Below are 17,184 nucleotides of genomic sequence, written 5' to 3'. Positions count from 1 at the left end.
ATGCATGTATTAGAAAAGAAAAAAGATATAAAATCAAAACATGATTGTTCTCTCTGTGTTTGTGCCCCTTTCTGTGATTCTGTATATTGAGCAGGCAAGTTTCTGCAGTGCTTGCTTTAAATTTGTTGCAGTGCAACAAATTGCAAATTGTTCCACAAAGCCCTAGTGTTCCACTGTAGTGTTTCAGTGGCTATTGACAAAGAACCAGAGGCAGCTTCAGTTTCATTGTTTTATATATTGTGGTATAAGCAACAATTTCATTTGAGTAAAAAATTCCCTTATTTTAAATGTTTTGAAAACCACTGTTTTAGATTGGGATGACAAACTTTTTCTATAAAGGTCCAAATAGTAAATATTTTAGCTTTGTGGGTCACATTCTATCACAACTACTGTCATGACTACTCCATTGTGCTCTTGTACCATGATAGCAGCCATAGACAATACTTAGGTAAATGGTGTGATGAGTTCCAACAAAACTATTTATGAACACTGAAATTTGGATTTCATCTAATTTCTACATGTAACAAAATATTATTCTTCCTTTGTCTTATTTCCAACTGTATATAAATGTGAAAACTTAAAAAATGTAAATGTAAAATCCATGCTTAGCTTGAAGGCCATACAAAAAACAGATGGTGGGCTGGATTAGGTACAGAAATGAAGGAAGGGATGTTTCGTACATTAAACAAAATGATCTGTCTTTTAAACAAACAAGACAAACAATCTTATAAGGCCTCCTATACTTTTTGTTCTAAGGTACCTCTCAAATAAACAATCCTGTTCATGACAAAAGCTCCCAAATGGCTAATAAAATTCCAAATTGTCCCTGGTGAAACTGGGCCAGGTAGAAAGGCAAGCTTAAACATTAGCATTGTTGTTAGAAAACACGAAGAAATCAGGTGTTCAGCCTGCACGAGGTCAAGTTGCAGATTGAGAAGACCCCATGAGAACTAAATGGTCTGTAAAAATAGTGCTTGGGTAATTCCGTGTCTCCAAAGCTTGGCTAAAGGCCACTCATCAACGTTCAGGGGCCAGACAAATCCTCCTGATTCTGGACTGATGAAACTCAGCAAATCACTTCTCAGGGACACAAAGACAAGACTGAGGAAGAAGTGTACATACCATTTTGAAATTGCAACCGTGGTGGACAGAATCTAAGATGACACCCAATGATCTCCCCTTGAATGTGAATGGAACTTCTTACCTGCTTCTGGTCAACAGGATATAGTAAAAATGAAGGGATTTTGAAGAGGTAATTAAAGTTCCAAATCACTTGATTTTGAGTTAATCAAAAAGGAGCTTACTCTGGCTAGGCTTGACTTAATCAGGTAAAAGCCCTTAAAAGACCACCTGGACCCTTCCTCAAGTGAGAGAGTCTCTTTTCAGGATAGATGAAGTAAGAAACTGTGTTGGAGAAGCCCACATAGCAAGGTAGTCTCTGCAAGTGGTCTCTAAGAACTGTGGGCCAATAACCAGAAAGAAAACAAGGACTTGAGTCCTCCAACTGCAAACAGATAAATTCTGCCAACAACATGAGTAATATTTGAAGCGATCTTTCCCCAGCTGAGCCTCTGATGAGACCACAGGACTGGCTGACACCTGGAATGCAGACTGATGAAACCGTGAAACCAGAGAACCCAGCTAAGGTGTTTTCAAACTTCTGACCTCTAGAAACTGAGAGATATTTAATGAGTATTGTATTGAGCTTCTATGTTTCTCATAATTTGTTACACAGCATAGAAAGCTAATACGGAGACTTGAAGCAAAATTTGTCCAAAGATTACTGCTTTGAGGAGACATTCTGAACTCCTTAGCTCCTGGGTCCAGCTCAAGGATGAACTTATAGCGCCTATGCTTCTACTCTCTATACAGACTTTTCCACTTAGATACAATACTCAAGAACTAGACAAGTAGACAGATCATGGAAGCACATGTCAGAAAGCTAGAAAACAATTTCACCAAGGGACAATACAAATCTGATCAGACAACCAAAAACATTCCAAGAAACCTTATTCTTAGGAAAATAATATAAACCTGATGCTAAAAAACTCAAAGAAATATCAGAGCCCAATTCAGCATGAACTTACCCCTCAGCTAAGGGTTTGAGTACCTTGAATACCTAGAGACACAATGGGTCTCAGACATGTTCACTATTACTGATGTGAGGGTCCTAGTCTAAGGCAGTGAGGGTTTTAACTGAAACTCGGTAGACCTTCCATTTCTGTTAATGCCCTCCAGTCAAAGACCGTTAGGAACATATTTGTAGTTGAGCAATTTGGGTTTATTATTTGATGCAACAAAGGAGAACACACATCATGGGTAACTGTGAGGCATCTCAGTAAGAGGTTGTTAGAAAGGACTGATAGTATTTGGTATTGTGTCAGAAGGATTGGGTGAGTTTTTTTGGGTTTTTTGGTTTTTTTTTTTTTTTTTTTTTTTAGGAAGATTAGCCCTGAGCTAACTACTGCCAGTCCTCCTCTTTTTTGCTGAGGAAGCCTGGCTCTGAGCTAACATCCGTGCCCATCTTCCTCTACTTTATATGTGGGATGCCTACCATAGAATGACGTGCCAAGCAGTGCCATGTCCGCACCCGGGATCCAAACCAGCAAACCCTGGGCTGCCAAGAAGTGGAACGTGGAAACTTAACCAATGTGCCACCGGGTTGGCCCTACGTGAGGTTTTAAGGTGCTTTTCTTTGGATTGGATGCTGTCAGGAAGTGGGGCATCCATTATTTCTATGATTGGGTATCTTAATAAATCTTACCTGGAATGAGAAAAGACAAAGGTGAGGTTAAAGCTGTAACTGGTAAAGAAGCAACAGTCACTCATATCAACTGGAAGACTGGAATGTTTCGTATTTTGTGGCTTGGACAATGTACATGTTTTGTCTATGTACGGACAACATTATGGTGTGGTCTTGTTTTTGACTTGATCTTTGGCCTTATCTGTGTTTGGCCTTATCTGACATCGCTTATGTTGAACAGGAAGAAATGGTCTATCTGGGAGGATCAGACCATCTACTAGCAACATTAAGCCCTAGCTGATAGTACCAGGCAAGCTCTAGGATGTCAGAGGATGTTTTTCTCTTTCTCAACACCAAACCTGTGCTAGTCTTCTTGTCACTTTGGGATACCATGACTTGATGTTCAAGTCTTTGCTGATTCCAGAGTAGACTTCCCTAAAATTTATGGTTTTAACTGTGACAGTTGAAAATGTATGAAGAAAATTTCTGTCCCATAATTTGGTCATAAGTATAGGCAACAGCTTGAACTTGAGGGAGAGAGAACAAGAAGTTGATTATCAATTATCCATTATCAATTTTTGGCAGTAAATATCTATTACTGCTCTTTATTCCTTTGCCTTCCCCTTAATTCATTCAATCACATTTTCATATAATAATAACATATTGCATGAGCAGCAGTTAGAATTCAATATTTTTCAATTTATTGCATTGAGTGCATGTTGAAAAACTAGTTTAACCCACTTCTTCCTTCTAACTGCTGGCATATTTGGATATACCTTTTTACATTTTCAGCTCACATACGTGTATGTGTGTGTGTTTGTGTGTCACTTTTGCAATAATAAAATGGGATTATTTTGCATCTTGAGACATAGGGCAAGGAATACTTTATGATAGTTTATGTAGGAGAATTTCATTTTGACACACCCATATAAGGATAAACTCATCATGGAAATATAAGGTCTCGTCCTCACCTCGTAGGATATATGATTATTGTGATATTTTGATTGACAGCTCCCCAAATGTATCCCTCATGGAGACGCTTTAATGTCACATAATATTTCAGAAGCCCATGACACCGCAGTGAGACAAACTGTTGTGGCACATTTTGTGTGAGTAACAGAAGAAAAGCCCCGTTTAAATGTTTGCATGAACGATCCGCTCGTTCCGGAAGTTTTGAACCCACTTAATCTTTGTGCCTATTTTCCAGCAGAGCTGGGGTAAAAGTGACATAAAAGCTGGGACATATAGACACAAGGTGAGCATAGTTTCATTTCTTTGAAATGGTATTAATGCAGCTAGAGGGACAAAATTAACAATGGAGAAACTAGTTTTGCACCATTAGTTGGGATAGTGTGGTTATAGAGAGCATGAATAAAGAGGTTGAAGTGCAATTTGGGGCCAGGGTGGAAGAAAGGAGAACACTCTGACTGAAAGGTGTGAAGTGGTTCTGCCAATGCCCACTAAAAATGGACAGAAAGTGACCGTGGTATTTGGAATCCGTGAATTTACACAGCTCAGGCAGGCCCACAGGCTTTCATCAGGAATATATGTATGATATTTTCAGAGGAAATGTTCAGAACACATCACTCTCCAGCCCACAAAGCAGTGTGAGCTTGTGGAAAGGTAAGTGTTAGGAGTAAAGACAGTGAAACCAGAACAATATTCAATGAAACCTTTATTGATTACTAGCTCCAACAGTCACATAAGGGGAATTCTTCAATACCTGGTCAGCAAATTTTTCTTAAAGGACCACGTAGTAAATATTTTTGGCTTTGTAGGTCACATGGTCTCTGTCACAACTCCTCAACTCTGCCTTTGTAACACAAAAGCAGCCGTAGACGGTACCTAAAAATAGGCATATAGCTGTGTTCCAGTAGAAATTTATTTGTGAACATTGAAATTTTCATTTCATATCATTTTCATATGCCATAAAATTTTATTCTTTTGACTTTTTCAAACATTTAAAAATGTAAAAAACAGTCTTAGCTTGCAGGCCATACAAAAACAGCTGATGGGCCATGTTTGGCCATAATTTGCTAACCCCTGTTTTGAAGTATAAGTTCCCAAATAGCAAAACTATTCATTAAACAGTATGCAATGCCTAACTGACTCAAATGGGAAGGAGGAGTTAGTTCTCAGAATGCATCTTTATTCTTCTGTTTGGAAATGATTTTCCTGCCTCACTTTTCCTTCTCCAAACTCTTTTAGACTCTGATGTTTTTATCTGCTATTTTTATCATGTCTTTATAGCCTTAGGTCAGTACTCTCAGATACAAGCCTTGTCTCCACCACAGTCATAAGTTACCAAAGCAGGGACTTTGACTTCATTTATAGCATCACTATTACAGTGGCTGTGCCTCTGTTGGAATGAAATTTGTCTAATCTTTGGAGTAACTTTCTCTCAGATCTAGTCAAAGTATAAGGCTCCCAAAGTTCCCTTCAAACCAATCACCTTTCGCTCAAAACCAGATATTTTACTAAGCTTCCCTATTTCTGTTACTGGTTTCACACTCTTTGAAGCTGAAAATATTACCATCATCTTTGCATATTTACCCTTCTCCAAATTCCAACCTATGCCACTGCCATCTAATCAGATGCCAAGTTCTCTAGGTACTTTTGCTTCAATGTTTTATATCTGTTCTGTGCCACTATCTCAGCTCATGTCCTTTTCATCTTTCAGCTCAGCTACTGCAATTGGCTCCTGGTTGTTCACACTGTGTTCTGCCACGTGCCCTACACAGAGCTATCAGCTTCATTTCCTTCAAGCTGATCTCTGATCCTGTCTTTTTCCTTGCTCATAAATCTTCAGTAATTTATCACTGTCTACCAGTTCCTTGCTAAACTCCTCTACTCGGATCTCAGAGCCCTCTCAATATGGCTTCACTCTACTTTTCTATCCTCCTCTCTCCCCACATTCCTAAAGGTATATTGTGTCTCGAACAAACTGGATTCTTACTATTCCCCAAATGCATATTAGACTTTCTTATCTCCAAGCCTTTGGATGAACAAATCCATCTTCTTGAAGACCCCTTGTCCTCTCTTTTTCCTGTTAATATTCTACCAATCTTTCTGTCAAGCGTCTGCCCAAACGCCAGCTCTTTCACAACACCCTCTCTACTCCTTCTTACTTACCTTATTGGATAGGACCTTTCCATTCTCTGAACTTTGACCACATTTAGATTTCAAGTTCCTGTCAAACATATAATAGGTGCTCAATAATTTTATTGGATTGAATTGAATCTGGTGGACATCAAGTCAGGATCCATATATGTATGGCACTGGGAATCTTCTATTTTTATTTCATTATTAGAGAGGAAGATGTAAATACAAAATGTCTGGAATCTTTGTCTCTAGTAAAGGTACTTTTACTTGTAAAAGTAAATGCTCACTATTTTATTGTCATATCATTCCAAACTTAGAGGATACTTTTGGTGTCAGTTGGAGTCAAAAGGTAAATTTTCTGAGTTCCTAAGTGTTTTGTAAATGTCCTATGATAGTTTCCTATTTTGTAGTCAAATTATATTAAGCCTCTTTTTACATTTATAAAACAACTGCCATGCCTCTATTCACCAAACATTTCCTCTATCTGTCTGCGGGAAAGGGCAAGAGATAAGTGTGCTGGGCTCCAGTTCCGGCTCTGCTGTAAAATGTAGATAATAATCCTTGCCTGAGAAGATTGCTTCAAGAATCTAGGGCAAGAACACATGTGAAAGACGTGGCTTTGAAACACAGCAAAACAAGACATTGAAGTTAGCTATTGCTAGACACTTCACTGATCTTCAGTGAAAATATTAGATCATTATAACCCATTAAAGTCCATACTTAGATTATTCATGTAAAATTGTTATTTTTCTTTTTTGGTTGTAGAAGAATGTATGGATCCCAGGACAGTTGATCTGAGCAAGTCATCTTAGCAACCAAAAAATAAACAAGAATAAACAATTCAATTACAAAGTGATTAAACGGCCAAAACTTAGTCTGGCTTGTAAACCTGAATCCAGCTTTATTCCAAGTGCTTTCTCTAGCTCTTTGCTTTTCAGTCTAATGATGTTTTAGAGTACACAGAAACAGGAAGCCAATAATGCTTGTGCTGAGGTCATCTTTGGTTCTTTTCCTTGATCAGATCTCTTCCAGCTGTGGGGTAACTTATACTAGATTCTCATGGGAAAAAAATCTTTACTGATTCAAGAAGTTACCATAGAATCTGGCAGCTTAACATTGTTTTCCAATAACTCAATCATTTATCTCATGACCCTGATGTAAATTAAGTTTGGTGCAGAAAATTTAAAGGTTTTCACATTTATTCAGAATCCTTGACATTCATAGAGAGGGCAAGGATGCTGCCACTTCGAATTAGTTTTATGTGGAAGTTATGTCAAAGTATTGAAATGTTATTCAAAAGTGAAGTTTGCTAACACTAAAATATTCAATACATCCCAAAGCAGCCATTTCAAATAAACAGTCTATTCAGGTTCCAGAATGGAAGCTTTATCCAATAACATTCTTTTTTTTCTTAAATATATAGTTTTCAAGTTTTATTGAGAAATAATTGACATACATCACTGTATAAGTTTAAGGCATACAGCATGATGGTTTGATTTACATATATTGTGAAATGATTACCACAGTAGGTTCAGTTAACATCCATTTTCTCATATAGATAAAATAAAAAGAAAAAAAGAAAGAAAAAAAATTTTCCTTGTGATGAGAACTCTCAGGATTTACTCTGTTCACTTTTCTATACATCATACAGCAGTGTTAGCAATAGTCATCATGTTATACATAAAATCCCTAGTACTTATTTATCTTATAACTGGAAGCTTGCACCTTTTGACCACCTTTCTCCAATTCCCCTTCCCCCACCATATGTCTCTGGTAACCACAAGTCTGATCTCTTTTTCTATGAGTTTGTGTGGTTTTTTTTTAGATTCCACATATATGTGCAATCATATAGTATTTGTCTTTCTCTGTCTGACTTACGTCACTTATCATAATGCCTTCAAGGTCCATCCATGTTGTCACAAATAGCAAGATACCCTTCTTTTCAAGGCTGAATAATATTCCATTGCATATATCTATACCACAACTTGTACATCCACTTATCCATCGATGGACACTTAGGTTGTTTCTATGTCTTGGCTGTTGTAAATAATGCTGCTATAAACATGGGGGTGCAGATATCTTTTTGAGTTAGTGTTTTCATTTCCTTTGGATGTATTCCTAGAAGTGGAATTGCTGGATAATATGGTAGTTCTATTTTTAATTTTTTGAGTATCCTCCATACTGTTTTACATAGTGGCTGTACCTACTTAGAATTCCACCAACAGTGCACAAGGGTTCCCTTTCCTCTACATCCATGCCATCATTAATCTCTTATGCTTTTGGTGATAGTCATTCTAATAGACAGAAGGCAATATCTCATTGTGGTTGTAATTTGCATTTTCCTAATGACAAGTGATGTTGAGCATCTTTTCATGTACCTGTTGGCTTTTCACATATTTTCAATAGAGAAATGTCTGTTTTAGTCCTTTGCCCATTTTTTAATTGGGTTATTTGTCTTTTTGCTATTGAGTTGTATGAGTTCTTCACATATTTTGGATATTAAGCTCTTATCAGATATATGGTTTGCAAAATTTTTTTCATTTTGTTAACTTTCTTTTCATGTGCAGAAGGTTTTTAGTTTGATGTAGTCCCACTTGTTTATTTTTTATTTTGTTGCTTGGGCTTTTGGTGTCATATCCAAAAAATCATTACCAAGACCCATGTCAAGGAGCTTCATTCCTGTTTTCATCTAGGAGTTTCATGTCTTACATTTAACTCTCTAATCCATTTGAGTTAATTTTTGTGAGCAGTATAAATTATTGCTCCAGTTTTATTTTTTACATGTGAATATACAGTTATTCTAGCACTACTTATTAAAGAGAGTATCTTTCCTCCATTGAGTATTCTTGGCTCCCTTGTCAAATACAAGTTGACCATATATACTTAGGTTTATTTCTGGGCTCTCAGATCTGTTCCATTGGTCTTTTTGTCTGTTTTTATGTCAGTACCATACTGTTTTGATGACTTGATAGCCTTATAGTATAGCTTGCAATTCCTCCCACTTTGCTCCTCTTTCTCAGGATTTCTTTGACTATTCATGGTCTTTTGTGGTTCCATATAAATTTTAGGAGTGTTTTTTCTACTTCTGTAAAAAATACCGTTTGAATCTTGATAGAGATTGCAATCAATCTATAGGTGGCTTTTGGTTGTATTGACATTTTAACAATATTAATTCTTCCACATCATGAAAACAAGATATCTTTCCATCTATTTATGCTTCCTTCATTTCTTTAATCACTGTCTTGGAGTTTTCAGAGTAGAGATCTTTTGCCTCCTTAGTTAAATTTATTCCTAAGTATTTTATTGTTTTTGATGCTATTGTAAATTGGATCAATTTCTTTATTTTTTTCAGATAATTTGTTGTCAGTGTGTAGAAATGCTACTGATTTTTGTATATTAATTTTGTATCCTGTAATGTTACTAAATTCATTGATTAAATCCAACAGTCTTTTGGTTGAGTCTTTAAGATTTTCTGTATAGAAAATCATGTCATCTGCAAATAGAGACAATTTTACTTCTTCCTTTCCAATTCTGATACATTTTATTTCTTTTTCTTGCCTGATTGCTCTGGCTAGAACTTCCAGTACTATGTTTAACAGGAGTGGTGAGAGTGGATATCCTGTCTTTTTCCTGATTTTAGAGGAAAAGCTTTCAACCTTTTACCATTGAGTATACATTAGCTTTGGGTTTGTCATATGTGGCCTTTACTTTGTTATGTTCCTTCTATGTCTAATTTTTTAAGAGTTAGTTTTAATCATGAACAAATGTTGAATTTTGCAAATGCTTTTTCTGTGTCTATAGAGATGATCATATGATTCTTTTCCTTCATTCTATTAATGTAGAATACCACATTGATTGATTTACATATATTGAACCATCCTTGCATCCTAGGGATAAATTGCACTTGATCATGGTGAATGATTCTTTTAGTGTACTATGAATTTGGTTTGATGGTATTTTATAGAGAAGTTTTGCATCCATATTCATCAGGGATATTGACCTGTTGTTTTCTTTTCAAGAAGTGTCCTTTTCTGGTTTTGGTATCAGGATAATCACGGCCTTGTGAAATGAGTTTGGGAGTGTTCCCTACTCTTCAATTCTTTGGAAGAGCTTGAGAAAGATTGGTGTTAATTCTTCTTTAAATGTTTGATAACATTCACAGTGAAGCCATCTGGTCCTGGGCTTTTCTTCGTTGGGACATTTTTGAATTCTGATAAAATCTCCTTACTAGTAATTGTTCTATTCAGATGTTCTTTTATTCCTGATTCTGTCCTGGTAACTTGTATGCTTCTAAGAATTTTTCCATTTCTTCTAGGTTGTCCAGTTTGTTGCTGTATAGTTATTCATAGTAGCTTCCTATGATCCTTTGAATTTCTGTGGTATCAGTTGTAATATCTCCTTTTTCATTTATTATTTTGTTTATTGTGTCCTTTCTCTTTTTTCCTTGGTTGGTGCAACACAAGTTTTGTCAATTTTGTTTATCTTTTCAAAGAACCAACTCTTAGTTTGGTTAATCTTTTCCATTGCTTTTCTGTTTTCTATTTCATTTACTACTCCTCCAATCTTTGTTATTTTCTGACTTCTACTGTCTTTGGGATCAGTTTGTTCTTATTTTTCTAGCTCCTTAAGGCTAGAACTAGGTTGTTTATTTGGGACCTTTCTTGCTTCTTAATATAGGTGTTTATCGCTACAAACTTCCCTCTTACCACTGCTCTTGCTGCATCCAACAATTTCTGGTATGTCATATTTCCATTTCAGTTTGTCTCGAGAAGCATTTTTATTTCTCTTTTAATCTCTCTTTTAATCCATCTGTTGTTCAGGAGAGTATTGTTTAATTTCTATGCATTCATGACTTTTCCAATTTTCCTCTTCTAATTGATTTCTAGTTTCACTCCATTGTGGTCAAAGAGGATTCTTGGTATGATTTCAATCTTCTTCAATTTTTACACATATTTTGCAGCTTAACATATGGTCTATCCTAGATAATGTTTCATGTGCACTTGAAAAGAATGTGTATTCTGCTGTTTTGGGATACAATGTTCTGTATATGTCTGTTAGGTTCATTAGGTCTATAGTGTCGTTCAAATCTGCTGCTTCCATATTGATTCTCTGTCTGAATGATCTATCCATTGTTGAGATTGTGGTATTAAAGTCCCCAACTATTATCGTATTACTATTTATTTTTCTTTTTAGCTTGATTAGTTTGTGCTTTATACATTTATGTGCCCCAATGTTGGGTGTATAGATATTTGTGGTTGTTATATCTTCTTGAAGTATTGACCCCTTTATCATTATATAATGACCTTCTTGTCTCTTTTTACCATTTTTAGTTTAAGGTCTGTTTTGTCTAATTTAGGTATAGCTACCCTGCATTTTTGGTTATCATTTGCTTGAAATGTCTTTTTTTTATGCCTTCACTCTCAGTCTATGTGCGTCTTTAAGGTTAAAGTGAGTCTCATGTAGACAGTATATTGTTGGATCTTGGTTTTTTTTACCCATTCAGTCATTCTATGTTTTTTAATTGGAGAGTTTAAGCCACTTAGATTCAAAGTAATTATTGATATGTAAAGATTTACTATTGCCATTTTGTTAATTGACTTCTGATTTTTTTTTATAGATCCATTGTTGCTTGTTTCTTATCCTGTTTCTTGTCTTTTTTTGTGCTTTGACTTCCTTATTTGTATTCTTTAGTGTAATTGCTACAGGATTTTCCTTGTAGCTACCATGAGTCATACATAAAATATCTTAAACTTATAACAGTCTATTTTAAACTGATAACTTAAATAGAATTTGTAAACTTTACACTTTTATTTCTCCTCCCCTCACATTTTAGGTTATTGCTATTATAATTTACATGGTTTTTAAAAATATTTTGAAACTAATAACATATTAGTGTAGTTATGGTTATTTTTGCTACTTTCCTTTCTTTTAACTTTTAAACTAGAGTTGTAGGTGAATTATGTACCACCATTATCGTATTGCAGAATCTAACTGTGACTACATATTTACCATTACCTGTGAGATTTACACTACCTTTATATGCTTTTATTATTTTAATTGGCATTCTTTTACTTCTATTCCAAAAACTCCCTTTAGCATTTCTTATAAGGTGGGTCTGGTGGTAATAGACTCCCTTAGTTTTTGTTTGTTCAGGAAAGTCTTTATTCCTCCTTCATTTTAAAGGACTGCTTCATTGTGTATAAAATTCTTGTTGACAGTTATTTTCTTTTAATATTTTGAATATGTCGTCTCATTCTTTCCTAGCCTGAAAAGTTTCTGTTGAGAAATCCACCAATAATCTCATGGGGTTCCCTTCTCTTTTCTCTTGCTCTTCTTAAAATTCTTTCTTTGTCTTTGACTTTTGATGGTAATTATAATGTGTCTCAGTATAGCCCTATTCAAGTTCAATCTATTTGGAGTCCTTTGGGCTTCATTGATCTTGATGCCTATTTCTCTCCCCAGGTTTGGGAAGTTTTCAGCAATTATTGTTTGAAATATACTTTCTGTCTCTTTCTCTTTCTCCTCCTTCTTAAGCTTCCATAATGTGAGTATTGTTTCTTTCATTGTGTCCCATAGCCCCTGTAGGCTTACTTTGTTCATTTTCATTCTTTTTCCTTTTTGCTCCTCTGACTGGGTAATTTCCAATGTTCTATCATCCAGATTGCTGATTCTTCTGCATAGTTGAGCATACTTTTGAAACTGTCCATTGCATTCTTCAGTTTAGTTATTGTATTTTAACTCTACGATTTCTGTCTATTTGTTTGTTTTTAATGTTTGTTATTTCCTTGTTAGACTTCTTGTTTTTTTTCAGGCATTGTTTCCCTAATTATGTTTAGTTGTCTGTCTATGTTTTCTTGCAGTTCATGAAACTTCCTTAAGAGGATTATTCTGAATTCTCTGACAGTTCGTAGATCTGCATTTCTTCAGAGTCAGTTATTAGAGCTTTATTAGTTTCCTTTGGTGGTGTCGTATTTACCTAATTTTTTGTGATCCTTGATTCCTTACACTGGTATCTGCACATTTGAGTAATCAGGCACCTCTTCCAGATTTTATAGGTTTTCTTTGGCAGAGACAGTTATTTGCCAGTCGGCTCAGTTTGGGTTTTGGAGTGTGTCTGCTGGTAATGTCCTTGAGCAGGTACGGCGTGCTATTATGGTCTATTTTAGGGTGAGGTAACTATCTGAGCTCTGAGGACAGGGCAGGAGGGGTGTGCCACTGACTGAGAACAATTGGGTAGAATTGCTGGCATGGTTGCCTAGCTAAGGAAGTCTGTAGGATGGGCTCCACAGTTGCCTGGATTCTCTAGTTGGGCTTACTAGATGTTTGGTACTGGGTACTATATTAAGTAGTAGATGGGGCTATGAATTAGCTTTCCTACCCTGTCAGGGCAGCAGGACAAGACCCAGGGCTTGTACAGCTCATTGCTTGGGGATTCAAATGAGGCCAGAGTGTTCACTGAATTCCCTGATCAGGCCAAGCCACCACTTTTGCTTTGCAGACAGGGAAAACCACGGGCTGTGCTCTCTGTTCCAAAGCCACTATGTAGGGCTGTTGAATGGGCTATGCAGCTTCCTGTGTGCTCTGGTTAGGTTCCCTGGTCAGAGAGAGGTAAGACTATATTCAGTGATGAGCAGGGCTACAAATTAGATTCCCTGCCTGAGTGCAGGAGGAGAAGCAGCTCTAAAACTAGTAATGCTCTTTGGTTTCCTAACTCGAGATGACCCTCTGCCCAAATTCCATGACCAAACAGGGCCACTGGCTTTGCTCTGCAAACTATCAGATATGACCACCAATTTCTCAGCTTGAGTGCCACTGTGCTGCACAACTTCCAGGAGTCATCTCAAGCCCTCCTGGTCAGATGGGGCTGGAAGACATTCTTCAAGGGGGGCCGGGGGGCTATGTCTCAGCTCCCTTGCCTGGGAAGGAGGGAGAGGGGCCACTCCAAGCCACTCTCAATTTCCCAAATAGGCTTTCCAGTTGGGAGGGGCTGGGAGCTACCCTCAGCCTTAGTTATAAATTAATCTCCCTACCTGTATGTAACACGGGAATACTCCCTGCTGAGTACTGTCTTTCCTCTGGGGGCCATCAGCTCTGTCTGCTTGCCTTTCAGCTTGAGCATCACTGGGCTACACTGCTTCCAGGAGTTGTCACCATCCTTTTGTGGTCAGATGGGGTCAGAGGACTCTCCATAGCATGTGGGGCTATTGATTCAGCTCCCTGACTGAATATAGACAAACCAGGCTCTAAAACCAGTAGAACTCCTCATTTGAGGATCTGAATCAGGTAGATTTGCACCCTACCAATTTCCTTGGTCGAAGTGCACCCCTAATTTGGTTCTTCATATAAGCAAACCCTCTGGTTGGGATTAGTACTTGGGCATTCCAGGTATGAACTTGGTCCACCAAGATCTGTGTGCTGGTTGTTACAAGTCCCTTCCCCCTTCTCCGTCACAGTCAGATTCCCAGTGGTTGAGCCAGGCAGATTCCCCCTGCAATCCCTGTGGTGTAAAATCAGAGCAGGGGCTCCTGCAAAGTAACCCACAATGCTGGGGACCTGCTTGTCCCTCCCCCCAGGTTCTCTTTTTCCACTGGAGGAACTGAAAGCTCAAGGAGACCTCTCCATGTGGTGCTACACTGGTCCAGGGGAGGGGCAATGTGGTCAACATGTAGCCGCTCCTGTTACCCTTCTAAAGCAGTCTGTCTTGGTCCCTGAGGTGCCTGTTGGTGCTTAAGCCTCACTCCCATGTTCTAGGATTCTCTCAGTGGTGTCTTGTTCATAAATAGTTCTTAGTTCTTCTTCTTGTGAGGGAGAGTGAAGTCAGAAAAAATCTATGTCACCATCATGGTGATGTCACTTCTACGGTCACATTCTTAACAAAAGATTATCACTGCCTGCTGTCTTTCAAAGTCTTCAACAAAGTTCTACCCTCATTCCCAGAAAAGTTGGTAAATTTAATGGAAATTTTAATATATAGGCAAAATACCAGATCACAAAAGATTATATTGATAACACTCAGTGTTGGTGAGGATCTGGAAAATCAGCTATATTCAGACAATGTTTTGACGGGCAATTTGGCAACATCTAGAAACATTTTTAATGCATATATCCATTGACCCAACAATTCCACTTTTAGAAAATGCTTACTCCAGTGTTCATGAGTACAAGAATGAGAAGATACTTAATAAGACAGTCCTTCACTGTTGCAAAACAATTCTGGGACAACTGCTGCCGCCTTAAATTATGGCAGCAAGTAAACTAATGGAACCCAAATTCGACGAAACTACTGACATAACACCAGCAACCATTTGAAACCCTTTACATCTATTAATATATATGAACCTAGAAACTGCTTGATCATGTGGGAAGAGCAATTTGAAATAGCTGCCCTTTTTATTTTATTTTGTCCTGTTTTATTTATGAAGAAACAGATACCTGGGAGTCGTAATTTGTTTATGTGAATTCATTAAAGACCTGGGTCGCTTCTCTCCCTATCTTCCGCATTGCACTCTGACTGTGTAGATTGGTTTAGAGAGTCTCTGAAATAGAATCAAATATACACAGAAGGTCAGAGATGCTGAGAACACTACATATATATTTTATCACCTAAAAGATTCATTATAGACTGAGGATTCCAAATTTATATCTCCAGGCAAGAGCTCTTTTCTGAACTTCAAATTCATATTCCACAAGTGGCTGCTGAACAACTTTACTTGAATGTTTCACACATACTCAAATTCAATACGTCCAAAGTTGAACTTATCATCTTCTCCTCAAACCCTCTTTTCTCACTGTGATTAATGGTGCTACCATGCATATGGTTTCCTAAGCCAGAGACCTGAATGGTGCTCCCATTATATATGGTTGCTCAAGCCAGAAACTTGATTCCTCTCTCTCTTTTATCCCTAATACCTAATCAATCATCAATTTTTGGTAATTATATCTCCAAAAACTCTCTTAAATTCATCCATTTTTCTCAATCCTTACTAACAGCACTCTACTTCAGGTCAGCCATATTGCAGCAATCCTAACTGCCTTCAGCAACACTGTCTCTTCAGAGAGACTCCAACACGAAAATCTGATCCTTTTACTTTCGCCGCTGCTTCTAACCTTTCAATGGTTCCCAGTTGCTTTTAAGATAAATTCATATTTCCTAACATGGCTTGTAATGTTATGCATGACTTAGACCCATTTTACCTGTTCAGTTTTATTTCTTATGAATTTCCACCTCATTTTTGCATTTCCAGCTATAACAGAGACCTTTTTTTCCAGTTCTTAGGTGGGGTTATGTGTATCTCTATGCCCCTCTGGCAGCTTGGATCCTTCCTGGCACAGCACTTAGGCTACTATTTTGCAAATACGTGTTCACTGCTCTGTGTTCCTTACTGGAATGTACAGTTGCATAAAAGCGGGAATGGTATCAGCTTTGATATCCTTAGTACCTAGCCTGATACGTAATAGACACTTGATAAATAGTTGTTGAATGAATGAATAAATTGATTTCAATTTTTGGGGTCAGAACCTAACATAAAGTTGATGGATTTCCAATGCAAGGCCCAATTAATGCTTTCATTCATCATCGCTTCAGAAAAATAATCTTAGGAAAAAAATGGATATCCTCCCCCCACCTTTGTTTTTGATCTAGCAGCCTTGGGTTGTGGGTATAACTGTTTAAGGATAGAAAAACATAAAAAACACATTTCATAGAAACCATAAGCTCAAAAGAAATTTTTTATTTTGAGTGATCAACTTGCACATTTACTGCAGATAAATTCAAACTGCCTCTTCCTTCCCCTTGATTCAGGCCAGAGGGCTTTTGTGCATTTCTTTCTGAATTGGTTCTGCCTGAGGAGACTCCTTCTCCCTCAGAATAAGGAAGTCTATCTTTTCCCAGGGTGCTCTACGTTTCTTGTAGCCCCGGTTTTTTCCGAGAAGCTGCCCTAATCTTCGATCAAAATTAGGCCATAGATCTCTAAAGAAAAATCACCTTTGGTTCAGAGGTGGGCCTTCCAACATTCAAGGAACAGCTTTAGGCAGTCATCCAGGTGGGACGAGAGAATGCATTTTCATCAGCTTTGAAATATATGAGACAAATTGCTCCTAAAAGAAATTGTGCATAGATTTTTATTTCTATTTTCTCTTCAAACTCATAACTTTATCAGGGTATTAATAGATATTGCTTTTGCAAAAGAAATATATTACTGAAAAATCATTAATACAGAGCACAAATAAGCCCTTTGTACTGACTGTTCAACTGGGCAAATCACTTAACCTCTTTGTATCTGTTCCTTCATATGCAAAGTGGAGAAAAAAAATAAATATCTACTTTAAAGATTGTGAAA

General features: G+C 37.2%; 1 long non-coding RNA gene across 3 annotated transcripts in view; it reads right to left on the bottom strand.

Moving 5' to 3' along the window:
* Nucleotides 1-6,014: 6,014 nt before the first annotated feature.
* The window catches only part of LOC103561873 (uncharacterized), a 105,509-nt gene continuing 94,339 nt past the window's right edge, over nucleotides 6,015-17,184 (bottom strand). For 2 of the 3 annotated variants that reach the window (XR_011536256.1, XR_011536255.1), the window contains 2 exons: nucleotides 16,830-16,942; nucleotides 15,200-15,381 (listed from right to left, as the gene is read on the bottom strand). This is a non-coding gene — a long non-coding RNA (uncharacterized lncRNA). Of the gene's footprint in view, nucleotides 6,433-15,199; nucleotides 15,382-16,829; nucleotides 16,943-17,184 lie in introns of those variants that run through there. The other variant, XR_547552.2, reaches the window with a different exon arrangement.

This window comes from Equus przewalskii, chromosome X, assembly GCF_037783145.1.
Source record: "Equus przewalskii isolate Varuska chromosome X, EquPr2, whole genome shotgun sequence".
Taxonomy (NCBI): domain Eukaryota; kingdom Metazoa; phylum Chordata; class Mammalia; order Perissodactyla; family Equidae; genus Equus; species Equus przewalskii.
This window is presented reverse-complemented; position numbering and strand designations above follow the sequence as displayed.